This window comes from Gordionus sp. m RMFG-2023, chromosome 4, assembly GCF_954871325.1.
Source record: "Gordionus sp. m RMFG-2023 chromosome 4, tfGorSpeb1-WG-v2, whole genome shotgun sequence".
NCBI classification, from domain to species: Eukaryota; Metazoa; Nematomorpha; class Gordioida; order Chordodea; family Parachordodidae; genus Gordionus; species Gordionus sp. m RMFG-2023.
In genome coordinates this window covers 15,338,629-15,357,548 of record NC_088778.1, presented here as the reverse complement: position 1 = coordinate 15,357,548, position 18,920 = coordinate 15,338,629, and positions in this window count along the sequence as shown.

Sequence of the window (18,920 nt, the reverse complement as noted above, 5' to 3'; positions counted from 1 at the left end):
AAATAAATTTAATATAATATATAAAATATCAGTTATTTTCTGACAGGGGAATTAATGTTTCCTTGTGGATGGGAATAAAACAAAGTGATCATCACATGGGTTTTTGGTAAAGAACAAAAAAGGTTTCTTTGTGTGCGGTTTGGAGTGAAAAGACATTATATGGGATGAAGACGAGATTAATCAGGAAGATTTAGCAATTTAATGATTATCGTTTATGATATTTATATATTTTTAGATATTTGTATGAATAAATTAGATTTTTAAACTATATGGGAACTTGGACAATTTCTAGATGTCTATTGTTGATATTAATTTAATTATTAGAAAAGGATTGTTTTTGATTGTTAAATTATTTTTAGAGGGAAGAATTGAGAGTAAGAGGGGCATTCTTCTATAATTAATACTTTGTTGATTGATTTAAATTTGAATATTATTTATTTTATATGTTGATTGATTTAAATTTGAATATTATTTATTTTGTATATTAACTATTTAAGTTGTTCAATTAACTTGTAAATTTTATATATATATATAATGTTATTAGATGAAAAAGATAGTAATAAAAATAGTTAAAATAAGTCCTTACATTTATTATTTACATGGTGCCCCGGTTACGGTGGTACGTTTTTCGTTTTAAATTAAATTTAAATGATAAAAGTTTTTAAAAAAATTTAAAAAATATCCTTACCTTGAATTCTTTTGTTAAAAATAAAAAGTAAATGAATTACTTATCAAATTCGTCGTTCGATATGGGAGATGTTAAAGGACAAATAAAATTTTTTGACTTTTCTTTTCGATAGTCAAAATTTTATCCAAATTTACAAAATTATAAAAGGTAAAAAAAAAAATTTTTTTAGAATAAATATAACTTGTTAACTTCTTGTTTCTTTTATGGCGCCCTGTTACGTTTTTGTAAAAAAAAAAAAAGAATAAAATATAGAAAATTTGCCTAAAATTAAAATAAAAAAGTATAAATTAAATTAAATTTGAAATTGATGACTACCTTATTTATTGATTTGACTACCTATTGTGACGATTGCTTAATCCATTGAGATGACTCTATTTATATGACTACCTATTGTGACGATTGCTTTATCCATTGAGATGACTATATTTATATGACTACCTTTGTGGTGACTACCTATTGTGACGATTGCTTTATCCATTGAGATGACTATATTTATATGACTACCTTTGTGGTGACTATATTTATATGACTACCTTTGTGGTGACTACCTATTGTGACGATTGCTTAATCCATTGAGATGACTCTATTTATATGACTACCTATTGACTACCTATTGTGTTGATTGCTTAACCTATGGAGACTGCGTAACCTATGGAGACTGCTTAACCTATGGAGATGACTACGTATTATGACTACCTTATCTATTGTGACTACCTAATCTACTGAGATGACTATCTAACCTATGGAGACTGCGTAACCTATGGAGATGACTACCTTATTTATTGTGACTGCCTAATTTATTGATATGACCAATGCCTAATCTATGGAGATGTTAGCACGTTCTTTCATGCAAAAAGCTTCTTTCTTCATGGTGTCCCGGCTCTGGATGTTGGACTGGAATATGATAACCAGCACCTAACCTAATGTGACAACCTAGGAAGAACTGATATGGAAGTTGAACGATAGGTTATGAATTCTATTTTGTGAGACCAATGATATTAAAGTGTAATTAAAACATATGAATTAAAAGGGATTGATTTAAATAACCCTTATAAGTAATACTTAATATGATAAAAATGTTTTTGAAATAAAGCTTTTGAAGACAAAAGGTTATGTAAAAATTAAACATCATTATTTTAGAAAAATATTGTGTGAAATTTAAATTTTTTTTTAAGAGAGGGAAAGGTGCATCATAATATTTGCATATTTTAACCTCGGAGATTGAAAATAAATAAAAATAAATTAAATATTAAAACGCTACTAATTAAATATTGAAACGCTAAAAAATATAAAACGCTAAAAGTATAAAACGCTATGATTAACTTAACACCTAAAAAATAATATAATAATCATCATGATTTATCATTCCTTATTTTGGATTTTATTCCTTATTCCATAAATTATCATTCCTTATTACATATTTTATTGTTCCGAAATTCAAAATTTTATTCGTGCATATTATTCATACATTTGATTTGATCAACTATTCCAAATTATATATTCCAATTTATTCCAAATTCCAATATTCAACTGGATTAATGATAATAAAAATTTTGAGAAATGTGAACAACATACGATAAGGGTATCAAACCTACGCGATTGATTCAAGCCTACAATAAACGTACAAACTCACGCAACTCTAATAAACGATTTTATCAAACCTACGTGATAGAATCAAGCCTGCGAAAACATTTGAGACTTATGCGTTAACCAATATGAAACCGAGTACAATCGAAACAGGAAAAACTTCTAGGACAACAAGCTCTCGATGACTGCTGAGAAGAAGCTTCGTTATTTGTAGAAGAGGGGGAATGTTGATTGATTTAAATTTGAATATTATTTATTTTATATGTTGATTGATTTAAATTTGAATATTATTTATTTTGTATATTAACTATTTAAGTTGTTCAATTAACTTGTAAATTTTATATATATATATAATGTTATTAGATGAAAAAGATAGTAATAAAAATAGTTAAAATAAGTCCTTACATTTATTATTTACATACTTATAATTATATTTTCACTATGTTAGCTTGCAATCAAATTCTATATCAAAAATATAATATCAATATCATCACTATTAATTTAGCATTAACAGTTGAAGCTTAATTGTATTATTTAAATTATAATAATATAACCCTAATTAAATTAATATAATCATTTATTAATTGAAAATTAACAAATTTAATATTGTAATTAGCAGAGTTGTACATTTGCTCAAAATAAAAAGATCTCTGAAGATCGTAAAATTTGAAGATCTTTTATTTATAAAAAAATTTGAGCAACGATCTTAAAAGATCTAGATCTTTGAAGATCGTAAAATTTGAAGATCGTAAAATTTGAAGATCTTTTATTTTTTAAAAATTGAAGATCGCAGCGATCAACGATCTTCATGATATTTATTTTTTTACCCCTTTATTAAAAGCCCAGATGTTTTTCAATTTTATTAATATAATATTTCTTTTGATGATGATTCAAATAAGCCATTTTCACAGTATATATTTTTTAAATATTATTTTCTCATATATAGCCAAAATCTTTACTAAATTAAAATATATTTTTTGTAAAATAATCTAGCTATAAAATTTAAAACTTTTCAAATAACATTAGCACAGGAAATTTGTTAAAACACTTGACTTCTGAACATAATATTGAAGCAGATACTTCATCAAATTCGCAAGATTTAAAAAAAATATTTATATCCAAATCAAAATTTCAGATAAATCCTAAAACCTCTAAAAAAGGCTTCTAGTACCTTTTCAATCAATTGATAATATTGGAATAAAAATTTTTTTGAAGGTATCAAATTTATAAATATATTATCTATTATAATAATAGATCTACCTTTATGTCTGTTTTGTTCTATTGAAAGAACATTGGCTACTGAGGAAGACTTTTAATAGTTGAATGATATAGTCATGCTAACAATATTATTTCACATAGACATATATGATTTAAATAATATTGGTTAATTGCATATTCATTTGTTTTAATCATCTCTATTTTTGTGTAGCTTTGCAATCCAAAATAAATTCTTAACAAATTTATTTCTTCTTGAAAATTCTCCCTAATTTGTTGTCAAATGTAAATTAAAGATATAATGATTTTCTATTATAAATTTAAAAAATACTTATTTTAGAAATATCAAGGTATTAATTCTAAATCTGATTTGCCAGGCATGACAACACTAGGCCATGCTGCTCTTAATGATGTTTACCTATCAATGAAAGCACATGTACAAGAACAAATTAACTCAGGGCCAAAATTTTGCTCAATTACATTTGATATGTAGACAGATCAATACAGAAGAAGAAACTATATTACATTTACAGTTCATTTAATAAATGATAATTTTGAAATGATTTACTTTAATTTAGCAACTCATTATATAACCCAAAAACACACAGCAGTTAGCTAAAAAAAAAAAATAATTAATATAATGCTAGCTAAAAAAGGAAATTAATTTTATTAGCTAAAAAAAAGAAATTTTGAAAAAATTTTAAAAATATTTTAAGACCCCTGAGATTGTAAAGGCTAGTTACGCCCCTGATCTACGATAGGTATTCCTCATCATCTAACTGAACATAAATTATGTTTTGTAAAAAATAAAAAAATGAGGAACCCTCAGACATTGAACAAGTCACACGTATTTGTATGCAGAACAGTACGAAAACTGTTGCGTCAACGTCTATAGGCTGAGAAAAAGAAGTTGGACGGAACCAAAAGCCTATATCCGAAAACTAATTATTTTAAGGGTGGGGTGGCTGATTTTAGGTTTAAATTTCTTTGTGTAAATCTTACATGATTACTCTATATTGAGGTTTAAGCGCATCATAATTTACTATACAAAGAATCGTAACATCTTCTGGAATGATATTATATAAGAATATTGTCATTTGAATGTAATATTGGGTTGAAGGAATGTTTAAATATTAGACTTCATTTGAGGTAGCATACTTTTATACGAAATTGTTTTTAATAGGTCTTTAGCAGTTATTGAGTTTGATAAATTGTTTCATATTTTAGTTCAATCAAATCTTTACTGGTTTTAAAGTATCACTATGATTTGTAATCTGTATGCTGTTTCCCTTTGTATGTGTAAAGCCATGTTATGGCCTCATATACCGATTGTAGTCTGAATTCTTTATGATGTGGTCAAGAAATTGAATACGGCGTTTTTTAAGTATTATGTTGATTGGAGTTTTGGATGTTTTTCATAAACTTTTATTTAAGACGATTTTTGGGTAAAAGATGCCATTTATATTTGGGAGGCAGATATTAATAAAGATTGGAGTAGTCTGCGTTCTGTTTTGTTTATTTCACATATGTTCCCACCATAGAGTAATATAAATATTATTGTCAAGTTAATGATGTGTAATTTGGTAAATACCGAGATTTCCCTCGTTTTCTATAGTTTTATATACTTGTAGAGAGCACTCGCGTTTTGTATTCTTTACACTTCCTATTTGCAACTGCCCTTATTATCGAGAGTCACCCTCTAAGTACTTTATTTTAATAATTATTTTCACTAAGAATTTGAAAGCAGTGGCGCACTGTTTTGTTGAAGTTTATCTTCAATCCTACCCTATGGCTCAGAACAGGAGATTTAGTAAGTTCTTAGTTTCTTCGTTATTTATGGATATCCTATGTTATCAGCATATCCTTTAATTTTATTTTCCAGGACGTAGAGCAACGTTTGAACTTTTACCCATTAGATCAGCCATTCTAAGTTCCAATGACTTTATTTATTATTATGTTGAACAAAAGTGGTGATAAAGTGCATTCTTATTTTACTCCTTTCTTTATATTGAAAGAAGGGGATAATACTTTATCATATGTTTTAAAACATACAAATAGGTTGTTGTAATGATTTATTTTGAATATAAATTATATTGGATTTAATGCCCATTCCGCTAGAGATATTATCATTATCGAATGTCCTTTTAAAATCTATAAAGGAAAAGTAGAAAAGTAATTTTATATTTGCAACATTTTTTATGATTATTTTTAGATCTAATATCGGCTCTCGTATGTTTTTGCAGGGTCTGTACGCACATATATCTTTGGGGAAACCAGCGTCTACATGACAGGATTTTCACTGGATGCAAACCCCCTCAAAAAACCTTTGCCTACCCCTCTAAAAAATTATCGCCGCCTTCCGCGGCGGTGTCTTTTTATCATTATTTTCACATATTTATTTAGATACTCTTTTCAAAGAATTTATAAAGGATTACTTAAATTAATCTATCTCTACTACCAACTATCGATATTTTGTGAATATAAAGAATTTATTTTTTTACATAATAAATTCAATTAAAACCTCCATTATTTACAATGAATTAATTATTATGCCATTATGAGCTTGCTGAAATATCTAAACTTTTAAATTACATTTAAAAGGATAGTTTATTTGGAAAACAATGTGTATGATTGTTTGCAATATATAGATTTGGTCGATGAATTGTATTATAATAATACTATAAAAGTATTAATTTTTACAGCAATAAATTTTCCTATTTCATCTCAAAATTTAATAGATAACCCCAAAAAATTTATCCTACCCCCATTAAAGCAGCTTACCCCCTACCCCCTCAAAAAATAGGATGCAAACTGTTCCTACCCCTCCTGCTCATGTAGACGCTGGGGGAAACGATGGGGTGTGAATAATAGGATTTGTTATTTAAAGGGATTATAAATATTTTTAGAGATACAATGTAAGGGCTAGGGCAAGGTAATCTACAAATTTCGGGGAATTGTTGGCAGGGAAGCTACATAAGAAGTGTATGTTCCATTCCAAGGAAGTTTTCCTGCTTTTCAAAATTTTATTAAAGAGGGCTAATAAAAAGAAGATATTGTGACTGTTGCGATCTTTAGATATTCTACTATTATATTAGTAAGATCTAAGGCCTTATTTTTCCGTATATTTGTGATATATTTGGATATTTTATCGATAGAGAAGCTAGATTGGAGTGGGGCAAGGCCTTTGTTTATGCGTGTGGGTAGGGTTGTCTTCCTTGCATCGAAGACCATCATATAATGATCAAGCCATATTACAATTTGCTCATCCTGGGGCTATGATTACTTTGATATTCACAAATACTGTATAGGGGAGCTTTCTAAAAATGTAAGGTTTTCAGAAAAATTATAATCTTTTATAGACTTCGTAGATTCCATTTTGTTTTATGACCTATCTGTATCAAACGCTTTCCTTACAATATAGATCTGTCTATCACTTCGTAGTAGTCTTTGTAAGCTTTTCCATAAATCATTATTTAAGCCATCGTTCACTCTGAGTTCATTTATCTTTTGTAAAATCTTTAGACATCCATTCTTTCCTGGAAAAACAATTTACATTAGACAGCAATTGTATGATTCTGATAGATCTCCCATAAAATTTTTCCAGCATTCCCATGCTCAGTTGTATTTGGAAAGTTTGCCATTTTCTTGTTTAATGCTTGATAAAAATGACTTTTGTCCTCAGGCTTTTGCAAATTCATGAGCATACTTGTAAATTTAATTGTCGATTAATTCGTGCTGAGTCTAGTATTATTTTGGCTATTGATGTTGAAAAATACCCTCTTACATTTATCCCAATTATCTTATCTATAAACATCTTGTGATCCGATAGGTTTATATTTACTGAAGCATATCATTAAACCACATGTGGATATAACAGATGAAGAAATCAACATGGGATTTCTGGCGAGTCTTCGTAAGTGTGTATGTGCTAATTTCCCGGTGGATTAAGAATGTTTTCTCGATTCTAAAGTTTTTGTTTATTCAGAAAGGGTCTCACTGGCCTCCACATTTAGTTGTTGTAAAGTAGCACTTGCAGGGACATTATTCCTAATATATTCAGCTTATTTCTAATTTTGGTATTTAGATCTCCTTATATTATTATATTGTGCCTACATGTTGGAGAGTGAATGATATCCATAAAGACTAATCTCTCTCTTCCATTGAGTGGGGCATAGGTGTTTACTATTATAGTGGGCCTGTAATGTGTAATGTAAAGTAAACCGTATCTTTTGGAGATGGGTACGAATTTGAAGACCTTTGTAGTTCTTATTTAGAAATGCAATCCCGAACCATCTTTTGGAAGTTGTAATTGAGCAACATTTTATAATCATTGAAGGTAGCCGTGTTGTTTCCTGGACAGTGAGTTTCCTGAATTTTAACTTTCTTAAGAGGGCCGTTAATTTATTTTTCATTCCATTTATATTTAGGGACGCCATTAATAACTTGCTTATGAAATTATTTTTTTCTCCATAATCAGATTTCTAAGTTCCAACATTATTTGAGCGAGAATAAGTATAGAAATAATAATTTATTTTAGGATATATGAAAATTAATTTAAATATTTTATGGGTAAACTAAAAAAGTATATATCCTATATAGAAATAATTTTAATTTGAAAAATAATTACTTTGATTGTATGCAGCGTCTACATGACAGGATTTTCACTGGATGCAAACCCCCTTCAAAAACCTTTGCCTACCCCCCTCCCCCCCTAAAAAAAATTAACATCTTCGGCGGCGGTGTCTCCTATTATTATTTTTACCTTTTAAATTTATTGATACTCTTTTCAGAGAATTTATAAAGGATAACTTGAATTAATCTATCTCTACTACAACTATCGATATTTTGTGAATATAAAGAATTTATTTTTTAGATAAAAAATTTAATTAAAACCTCCATTATTTACAATGAATTAACTATTATGGCATTATGAGCTTGCTGAAATGATAGCAGAAAGTTTTATTTGGAAATTTAATAGCTAACCCCCCAAAAATCTATCTTACCACCATTAAAGCAGACTACCTCCTACCCCCCTCAAAAAATAAGATGCACACTGTTCCTACCCCTCCCGCTCATGTAGACGCTGATTGTATGTAATATACAGATTTGGTCTATGTTTAACAATATCATTGTATTATAATCGATTTATAATTAAAGTATTAAATAATTTTATACAACGATATATATTGCCTTTTCATCTAAAAATTTAATTAATACTTCCCCCCCCCCCCATACAAAATTTTTTTTTTAAAATATATTTATTTATCCTACCCATATAGCCTATCCCCCTTAAAAAAGTGGTAATTAAAATGCTCCTACACCCCCCTCCCCCCATTTATGTATGTGCTGGGCGTCGCTAGTATGTGCTGTGAGTAGGGCTGGGAACCAATAGTAAAAACCCAATATTAACAAAATATTGTATTGGTATTGGGTCTAAAATATTCGTATTGGTTTAAACTTTTCTATTTCTTGTATTGATATTGGTTTATATTGGTAACTATTGGTTTATATTGGTATTGGTTTAAATTCAAATTACTAATTAAAAGAATAGAAATAGAAATAGTGATTATAAAACCCTTAATTTCTAATTTTAAATAAAAATGGTAAAAAAAATCATGATACCATAAAATCAGGGCTAAGAACCAACTCTCTAAATTTTACTGAATTCAAATTCTTTTTTTAAACTAGGAATTTATTAGGTGATGTGAATATAAAAAATTTTGATTTAATCATGTATTTTTTGTATCAACAATAATAAACGTATTGATTTTGAACCACTTTATTTATCACAAAGAACATAGCAAAATAAGTAAACTAAAAATGTAACATAACTGTCTATTTATACAAAATATAATGCAAAAGAATGATATAATTTTAATATAAGAAGAGGAAATAATTTTATGTATAATCTTGCATGCGCATCCAACTTTTTAGGCACAGGCAAGCTTGTATAGTATGCTCATCTAGTGAACAACGTTGGTCTATTATAACATACCGTCCTTCTGAAAAAACCCTTTCAGAGCTAGATGAGGTGGCCGGAATTACTAGATAATCTCTGGCAATTTTTGATAATACTGGATATCTATTTTTATTTAATTTCCACCAGCCTAATGGATTTGTATCATTGGAAATTGTGGCTTCATCTACGTATTTACTTATTTCTAAGTTGACATTATTATGAGGTTTCACCTGATAAATTTTGTCATAAAAGGATAATTTTTTGTTATTTTGTGCTTCATTTGTAAGTTCCGCTGAATTGTTATTATTTATTTTATAAATATTGTATTCATTAGTAAGATATCCAATAAGAGTTTCCATATTATTATGCTTTAATAAATGACTTGATAGTTTAAATCTTGGGTCAATCATTGTTGAAATAATAAAGAGGTGTTTATTATAATTATAGTATTTATTAAGTTTTGTTAAGGCAGCTAAAGAAGCTGTCATTAAAATAGCATTAGGATTATTATTATAACTCTCCACATGCTCAAAAATACTGGAATATAAAGGAATAATTGTTGAAATTGTTGGAGTATTAGCACATGAGGCCATCTCTGTGGCAAAATTAAATGGTTCCAGAAATTATCGGTATATTTCTATATTATTCCAGCTAAGGCACTAATATAATTTTCTTGATTGGTATTTTGTAAATGATTGGTATATGTTGTCAAATAGGGTTTGAGCAATATTGCTTTTTCAAGCATTTGGTATGTTGAATTCCAACGTGTTGGTATATCCAAAATTGGGTGAGGAAATTTTAAGTGTGGATTTTTTCAAGATATATTTTTTCGAGTTTATTAAATTTAGATATAGAAAGTTTAAAAATTTTTAAAAAATTTCTTATTTTTTTAAAAGTTGTATTTAAGGGTTCCAATGCAGCCATGACAGCCAAATGTATAATATGGCAAAAGCATTTGCACATATTATCAAAATTATCTTTTTGTTTTAAAATTTTTAGAAATGCTAAATTATTACTTGCATTGTCTAATGTAATGATAAAAAAATCAATTTCAAATTTTACTTTTAATACAGAATTAAAAATATTAATTTATGTGCTGATTTAAAAAAAATAAAATCTAATAAATGATTATTTAATTTAAAATCATTATCAATATAATGAATTGTTATGCCCATAAAGGGTATTTTATTTGGAGAGGACCAAATGTCCATTGTTAAGGAAAATTTAGATGTAATGTTAGAAAGTACAGATTTTAAATTGATAAAAGAAGTATGATAATGTTTCATAATTTCTATTTTTAGTGTTTTTCTAGAAACTAATGTTAGTGAAGGGTTACAATATGCTATTAAATTTTTAAAAGTGATATCCTCAACTATTGAAAAGGCTAAATTATTTTGAATGAAAAAGTTTATAATTAAATTATTTAAATTAGCTTTATTATTTATATTATTAAGTAAAAATGATTTTATTGTCTTAATTTTTTTACTACCAATATTTATTTGCTCACATTTCTTATATAATGTTGGGTGGATGGATTTAAGATGTGTCCATAATCCTGAGGTTCCAAAATTGGGAAGTGATATTTTTTTTTACATTTATTACAAATTGCCTTTTTTTTATTATCACAAGTAGTATAAAATTCCCAGATTTTTGCTGAATTTCGTCTTTTATTAGATATTGATAATTCTTCTTGTTCCTTATCGCTATTATTATTAGTACCAACAGCATCTATATTTATTAACTCTATTTGGTCTTCATTTATTATAAAATCCTAAATAAATAGATAAAATTGACAGAAATCATGTAAAAAATTTACTTCCATAATAAAAATAAACTATAATTATAAATAACAGAAATTTTGATATCACAGTAGTATTTGGAAGAAATAACAGATGTAATCAGTTTTTGCAATGAAAGTAAAAAAAATACCACGATATAATTATCCACGATAAACCCAAATAATTATGTTATTTTTAATATTGGTATTGGTTAAAATTGTATTTAAACAATATATCAAAACCAATATATTTAGGTAATTGGTATTGGTTGTAAAAGCAATACCAATATTTAAATATATATTGGTTTATATTGGTATTGGTATTGTAAACCAATATTATATTGGTATTGGTCCCACCCCTAGCTGTGAGTGCTAAAGCCCTTCCTTTTCAAAATTAGCACCAATTTTAAAAATAGATTTATACCCTTATTTTAAAATTATAATCTTTTTAAAAAATTAGTATTTTAAAAATATTAGGATCAAACTTTTAAATAATTAGGACCCATTAAATAGCTAAATAGCAATCTTACGAAATTTTAAGGGGTATTTAAAATAAATATTATTTTCCTGTGCCTTTTATTATTGTAATTTTCTCCTTTCGCCTTAAGCAAAAATCAATTGTACAAAGCCAAAAGATATTATATGAAATAAAAGTATATAATCAATTTATAATTATTTTATAAATTATTATTTTATTAGTTGATCCTACCAAAGTAAAATAAAAATAGAATTCGCTAATAGTTGCTTAAATTATATATATTCTTTTTACGCTGATCTTTGCGTATTCAAAAATTGTGCTTATTTTCCAATTAATTTAATTATCATTTTTGAATTAGTTTTATTTTCATTTTGAAAAAAGCAAAATCAAATACGAACTTGTTAAAAATATATTATTTTTTTGATATTTTGGGTTACTTTAGAATATATTCTATTGGTTATGAGGGTAATGTAATTGAGTTCGAATATACATTTGTGTTAGATAGGAAGACCTGCAACAAAATTTAAAGAGGGGAGGCATAACTAATAGATCCCTCCCATCTAGCAAAAACGGCTTACCTATGAGAGAAAGAGTCATTTTAAGTTTTCGAAAATAATAATATGTAAATTGATTCTTAATATACAAAAATAATGTCTATTTATATATTTTTTTTAAGGAAACTAGTTTACATTAATCCGTAACCAAAATTTTTCAATATATCAGAAATCTTGTTTTTGATAATGTGGTTTAAAAATACAATCTTAATGTACTAAGGTATACAAATTACTTTAACATAAGTTAAAACCACATAATGTATTTTAATTTATATTTCAGCGGAACCAATGAAAGTTGAAATACACTCCTCTTATAGAAAATTTGCTAGGTTGGTAAATATTATTTCAAGATAATACAATTATTACTTCCCCAAAAAATTACAAATGAGTATCTGATGTCATAAAAAAACATAAAGTAACGACAAGTTAAATTGTAAATTTTTTAAAAAAGTATAAAAACAAAAAATTTTTTTTAAATAATAAGCCCAAAGTATCCTCAATAAAATTCATGGTAAAAAAATTATCTAAGTTCCTTTCTCCTTGCGAAAATTTGGATACGCACTTTATTAAAAAGTATTTGGAAAAATATATTTTAAAAAAGTGATATAAATTAATAAAATACATGTAAAAAAAAAGTATAAATAAATTAGTAAAGTTTTCTGCAAGTTAGACTTCGGAAATGTCTTCATCAGCATTCATGGTTCATTTTTATACTCTTTCTTACAACATTAAGAGGGGATTCAGTAAAGTGATCCACTAGGTTCCTACCCCCCCCCCCCCCATTATTATAAACACAGGTATCATACTATCGACAAAATGTCAGTATCAGACTGCTAACTTAAAGTGGAGCATGTATAGTATAGAGGATCTCATTATAATTCGGAGGGTTAATCTTCCTCAAATAAAAGTCGTATATTACTTTTACTATTTTTAGTATAATTTAAAGTACATCTAATTTCCAATTAAAAAGAGATTAAAATAGTCTTTACTAGAGGTATTCAGGATTCGATCAAAAATTTAAAGCCTGATTTCAAATTAGACCTTAATTTATGGTATCTTGACGATGGCTCTTTTGGCAGATCTTTGACCAATGTTATGTCGGCCATCGAGCACGTTGAAATGGAAGCTTTGCAAATTGATCTTTCCTTATATAAAAATAATGTAAAATATCTTCCCTCAATAATAAGGATTTTATCCCTCTCCAAGATTTTAAAATCATTCAGCACGAGGAACTCTGTTTTTTTAGGTTCTCCTATCGGCTTTTCAACTTCCTTTTGTCAAAATTTTTTGGACAATTTGATTCAATTTCTTTTTAATTAGCTAAAGAATCTTCCTCATATGTTATTTCTTACCCAAATTTTTACATATCTTTAAATCTCCCCCGGCTTTCTAATATAATTCCCTCCTTAAGTCCTACGAATTAAAATTTAAACATTTTATCCAATCCCTTTTAGTCCTAAAGTTTTCTGATTTTAATTAGTCATTTGCCTCTTTGCCTGCTTACCAGGGAGGACTTGGATTTTCATTCTCTAATTTAATGGCAATTTCTTGTTTTCTTTCTTCACGGGTATCTATTAACGAATCTATTTCCTCACTCATCGAGTTGAACTATCCACTTTTAGTTTCGGTCAAACAATCTTGACTTACTCTACTTCTCCAAGGACCCGAGCACGTAGCCATTTAAAGAGCTTTCTAGTTCTCATGTTTCAATGTGCATTTGAAAAACTTGAATCGCAGAAATAACTTAACGGCCAAGAATGGCTAGACGCATCTCGAGTGGAAAAAAGGAAATGTTACTCACAAACTATGAGTTTCAAATTGCTATTGGCCATAGGCTAGGTTGTCTTATCCCGTGTTGACATCTGTGCTGCCTGCAATAAACAAGTTGATCTATCTGGACATTGTTTTTCTTGCCTTAAAGTCAGTGGCCGTTTTTTGCGACATGATAATCTAAATAGGTTGATCGACAAATCTTTGATTTCGGTCGGTTTTCCTAATAGTTTGGAGCTGTTAGGTCTCCTAAATGAGAATGGTAAGCGACCCGATAGCATGTCTTTAACGGCAAAAGATTTGTCTAAAAGGTGTCATGTGTTACCTCATTTCCCGCTAATAGAAACTCTGACCTCTTGGGAAATCCAAGAAATCAAAAATGGAATGAATATAGGTCCCTTTTAAATTCTTTTATTTTTATCCCTCTAATTTTTAGTGTTTTGGGAAACCCCGGTCCCCAATCCCTAAAATTTTTTAATTAATTGGGTAAAAAAATTTCAATAAGGACGGGGGTTAAAAACGAGCCCCTTTTCCTCACAGAAAATCTAATTTGAAATCCTAAAAGGAAATTACAAGTGTTTCTTCAAAACTCTCCTTTTTACTCTTAGTTCAACACACATGGCATTCTTTTTTTATATATTATTTTTTCCCCCCTTATTTATATAAAAAATATTTAATTTGTCCCTTGTTTTACGATTTATGTATATAACTGTAATGTTAATTAATTATTTTTTATTATTATAAATAATTTTATTTTTACCTTTTTATAACCATTACAGTAGTGTTGTGAGGATTCAATGAAACATATTGACGATTAAATTCAAACCCATTCAAATAAAATTATAATATTTGCAAAGATAATTAAAATAACAAAAGTAATAATAAAAGAAATTTCAATAATGCTTTGTCTATATTTTAATTATTTTTGCAAATATTATAATTTTATATGAATGGGTTTGAATTTAATCGTCAATATGTTTCATTAAATCATCACAACACTGTAAAATAAACACTGAAGTTTTTTTGTATAAAATATAAATTAAATAAATAGAATACTTATAAAAATATTATTATTATATGAATTCTTATATATTTATTAATTTTGGTTAGTCACTAAAACTAGAGAAAAATTTTAATATTATTTTTTTAATTTTTTTTTTAAAAAAAAATTAAATATGCGATCGTGTGGCTATTGGTGGAAATTTTTTGATGTAATAATAATTCAAAGTTTCATTACTCAAAAGTTTTAAGAATTACATAAATTTTGTGAAAATTTTCACAATTCTTTAATTTTACATCATTAAAAATGGCGTATATAATTTTTTTTTTCTTTGAATTCGCGTAATTTTTGACATTTAAAATTTTTTTTGGCCATTAGTAGAAGATTTTTTAATTAATAAATATTAATTTAATGTATAATATTTTTTTAAATTTAAGTAATATTTTTTCCCCTTTTTATGGATTACATAAATTTTATGAGATCATAATTTCATATACAAGAACCATGATTTTTTTAAAAGATCATGAGCTTCTTATTAATCACACGTGTTGTTATAATAGCATGAAATGGCTCTTATATAGTAAGATGCTCAACATGTTCAAGCAGCTATTCTATATGGAAGGGCTTAATATTATATTAATTTAATTAATTAGGCATTATATTTGAAAATATTAATCATCCTGTAAATAAATTCATTCATCTATTATATCTTTACTGTCCAGGACTTCTATAAGTGACAGTCTTCGTTTAAGAGTTGGCACAAAGTACTATTGGAAAATATTAAAATATATCTATAAAATTTGTCTATAGGTTATTTTAGTTATGTAATATTAAGAAAAATTTGCTGTCATACACAGGCCATCTCTTTTGAAAATATAGGAGGCTGGGCATGTGATCGAAATAGATGAATCCCATATTTTCAATAGGAAAAATATCACAGGGAGGATTTTAAAATCAAATGCCATTTGGGTTGTAGGTGGGATATCAAGAAATGATGGAAATTTTTTTATTGCTGATGCTGAAAAAGAGATAGAAAGACCCTTCTAGATATAATTAGTAAGCACGTCCATACCGATTCAACTATGATAACGGGCAAATTGAAGGAGTAAATTAAATATTGATAAATCTTAAAATTAAAATTTTTTCAAGTTATAACAACCTATGAAAATGGATATGATCATTACTTGGTCAATCACAGCAGAAATTTTATAGACCCAAATGATATATGGACCAATAGTCAACGTATTGAGCGTTTATGGAGGTTCTTAAGGCGAGTCCCCGGAACTGGAAGAAAATCTTCCTCTCATCTAGTATATATAATCACCGTAATCAAGAATCTAATATATATAATCGCCATAACCAAGAATCTATTATACATATATAATCGCCGTAATCAAGAAATGAACGTTTTCGTATAACCTTAATGTTAATTTTAAAAAAAAAATTTTTTTTAAATTATCTTAAATTATTATTTTTTTTAATTTCCCTTCTTTTGATTTATGATCATTTATAGTTAGAATAACTTATATTTTCAAAATGAATATAAATATGATATAAATTTTAAGATAAAGATTTTTCAATACTTTCCTTTCATCTTAATGTTAATTTTTATTTTTTACATCAACTTTCCTATCATCGTAATGTTAAATAAATCGAAGGAGACTATATACCTCTAATTTTGAATTTTTTTTTTTTAAAAAGTTATTTTAAAATGTTTTTTTTACATCAACGGGATTCGAACCACTGACTTAACTTTCGATGGGCAAACGTTCTTTCCACTCATATTACAATACTTCTTATATATGAAAATATATTATTAATTAACATAAATTTGTTTATTATTAAGCTCTTATCTCATTGGTTTAATTTTTTTCCTTCTTTTAATTATATTTAAAAAAATACAACAATTATGATTGTTATGTTACCACGTTTTTACAAGGAGATATGCTTTCTTATGAAAAAAATATATACTGAATATTGTGTATACCTCTATTTTATAATACCATCCATATTACCTACCTTCAGGTATAAGTAAACATATACTGTATATCTATATCTTATTTCCATTAAGGATATTTAAAAGTTAACATTTTTTCAAACAACGCTTGAATATATACCATACTTTATTTCCATTAAGGATATTTAAGTTAACATTTTTTCAAACAACGCTTGAATATATACCATACTTTATTTCCTTTTGCCATGAATCTAGAGGTATATTTTCAAATTGTTTTACTTTTTAGATAAACAAATCAGTATGTTAAAAAAGTCTCTCAAAGTCATAGCAAAAATAGTCAATATGAACTTGGTCTTATCATTTCATCATCCTCAACACAGGATAGGGAAAAGAACCCCCAAATAATATTACTTTATAAAGGTACTATTTAATTTTTATAAATACGGAATAATTTACAAATTGTTTCTTTAATCAATAATTTCAATAAAGGGCAGCATTTTTTATAAATTATTTGACAAAGGAAAATAAATTCAAGATAATTTGATTTGGGATAAGGATTTCTTGTGGTGATATACCAGACTAATGCTTATCCTACATTCCCAGTTTTGGAAATATCTAATACCTACTTTTTGGTAAAATTATTAATATTATAAATTACACGGAATAGAGAAAAGAACTCCAAAATAATCTTATTTTACAAAGGTATTATTTAATTTTTATAAATACGGATTTTGACATTCAAGGAAGATAAATTCAAGACATTTTGATTTGGGCTAAGGATTTCTTGCGGTGATATACCAGATTAAGGCTTATCCTACATTCTCAGTTTTAGAAATATCTATTTTGATTTGGGCTAAGGATTTCTTGCTGTGATATACCAAAGTAATGCTTATTCTACATACTCAGTTTTGGATATATCTATTACCTACTTTTTGGTAAAATTAATATATTATATATTTTTTATTATTTTCGTTTTTTATATGGTTATCAAATGCGAGTGTGTTGAATGATGACTATCAAGTCTTAAGGTATAAATATGTGTTATATATTTTATAATTTATTTTTCACATCTTTGTCTCTTTCTTTGATATTTCTACCTTCTTTTATTCATTCTTTTTTACATCTCTTTGCTCCCCTAAAACCCATCTCCCACCTTCACGCGGTGGGGAGCGAACAGCAATGACCAATGGGAGCTCTGGTATTCTTAGTTATTATATTCTTCATTTTGCCCATCATAATTTTCTCCCTTTGATATAAGAATCAAAAATTAAAAATATCTTATGAGGTATGATTAACAAATTTACCTCTTTTTCTCCTAAATTTTAATATTTTTATAAAATAGATTAATAAAGGTTATATAGTACAATACACAAACTAACTAATTACCCCCCCCCCCAGTCCCGTCATTCATGACGGGTTATTAGCTAGTTTATATATATGTTGAATATTCTTATTTTCGTAATACCGGGTTTCCCATTCAAAAAAGGAAAAGTCCCAACCAAAAAAGGAAAAGTTTCAATCATAAAAGGAAAAGTGGCAATCAAAAAAGGAAAATTCCCAAAAAGAAAGGAAAAAGTTCGATCAAAAAAGGAAAAGTGTCAAACAAAAAGGAAAAGGTTCAATCAAAAAAGGAAAAGTGTCAAACAAAAAAGGAAAATTCAATTATGTTATCCTCGATTACATCAGAATATATTTCTAAAGAGGAATCCGAATCAGTTGATTTATCAGACTATAAATTTATTAAAAATTTTATCAAAAAATAAAAATTTATGAAAAATAAAATTAAAATAAGCATTAATGCACAGTGGGACATAAAATGACCAGATACTTTTTTAGTAACTGTCAAAAAAATAAATGATCATTTTTAAAATGTTGATATTTATAATAAATATATAGAATATATATATGTTTCTTACCATTTTTTATTTTTCAAAT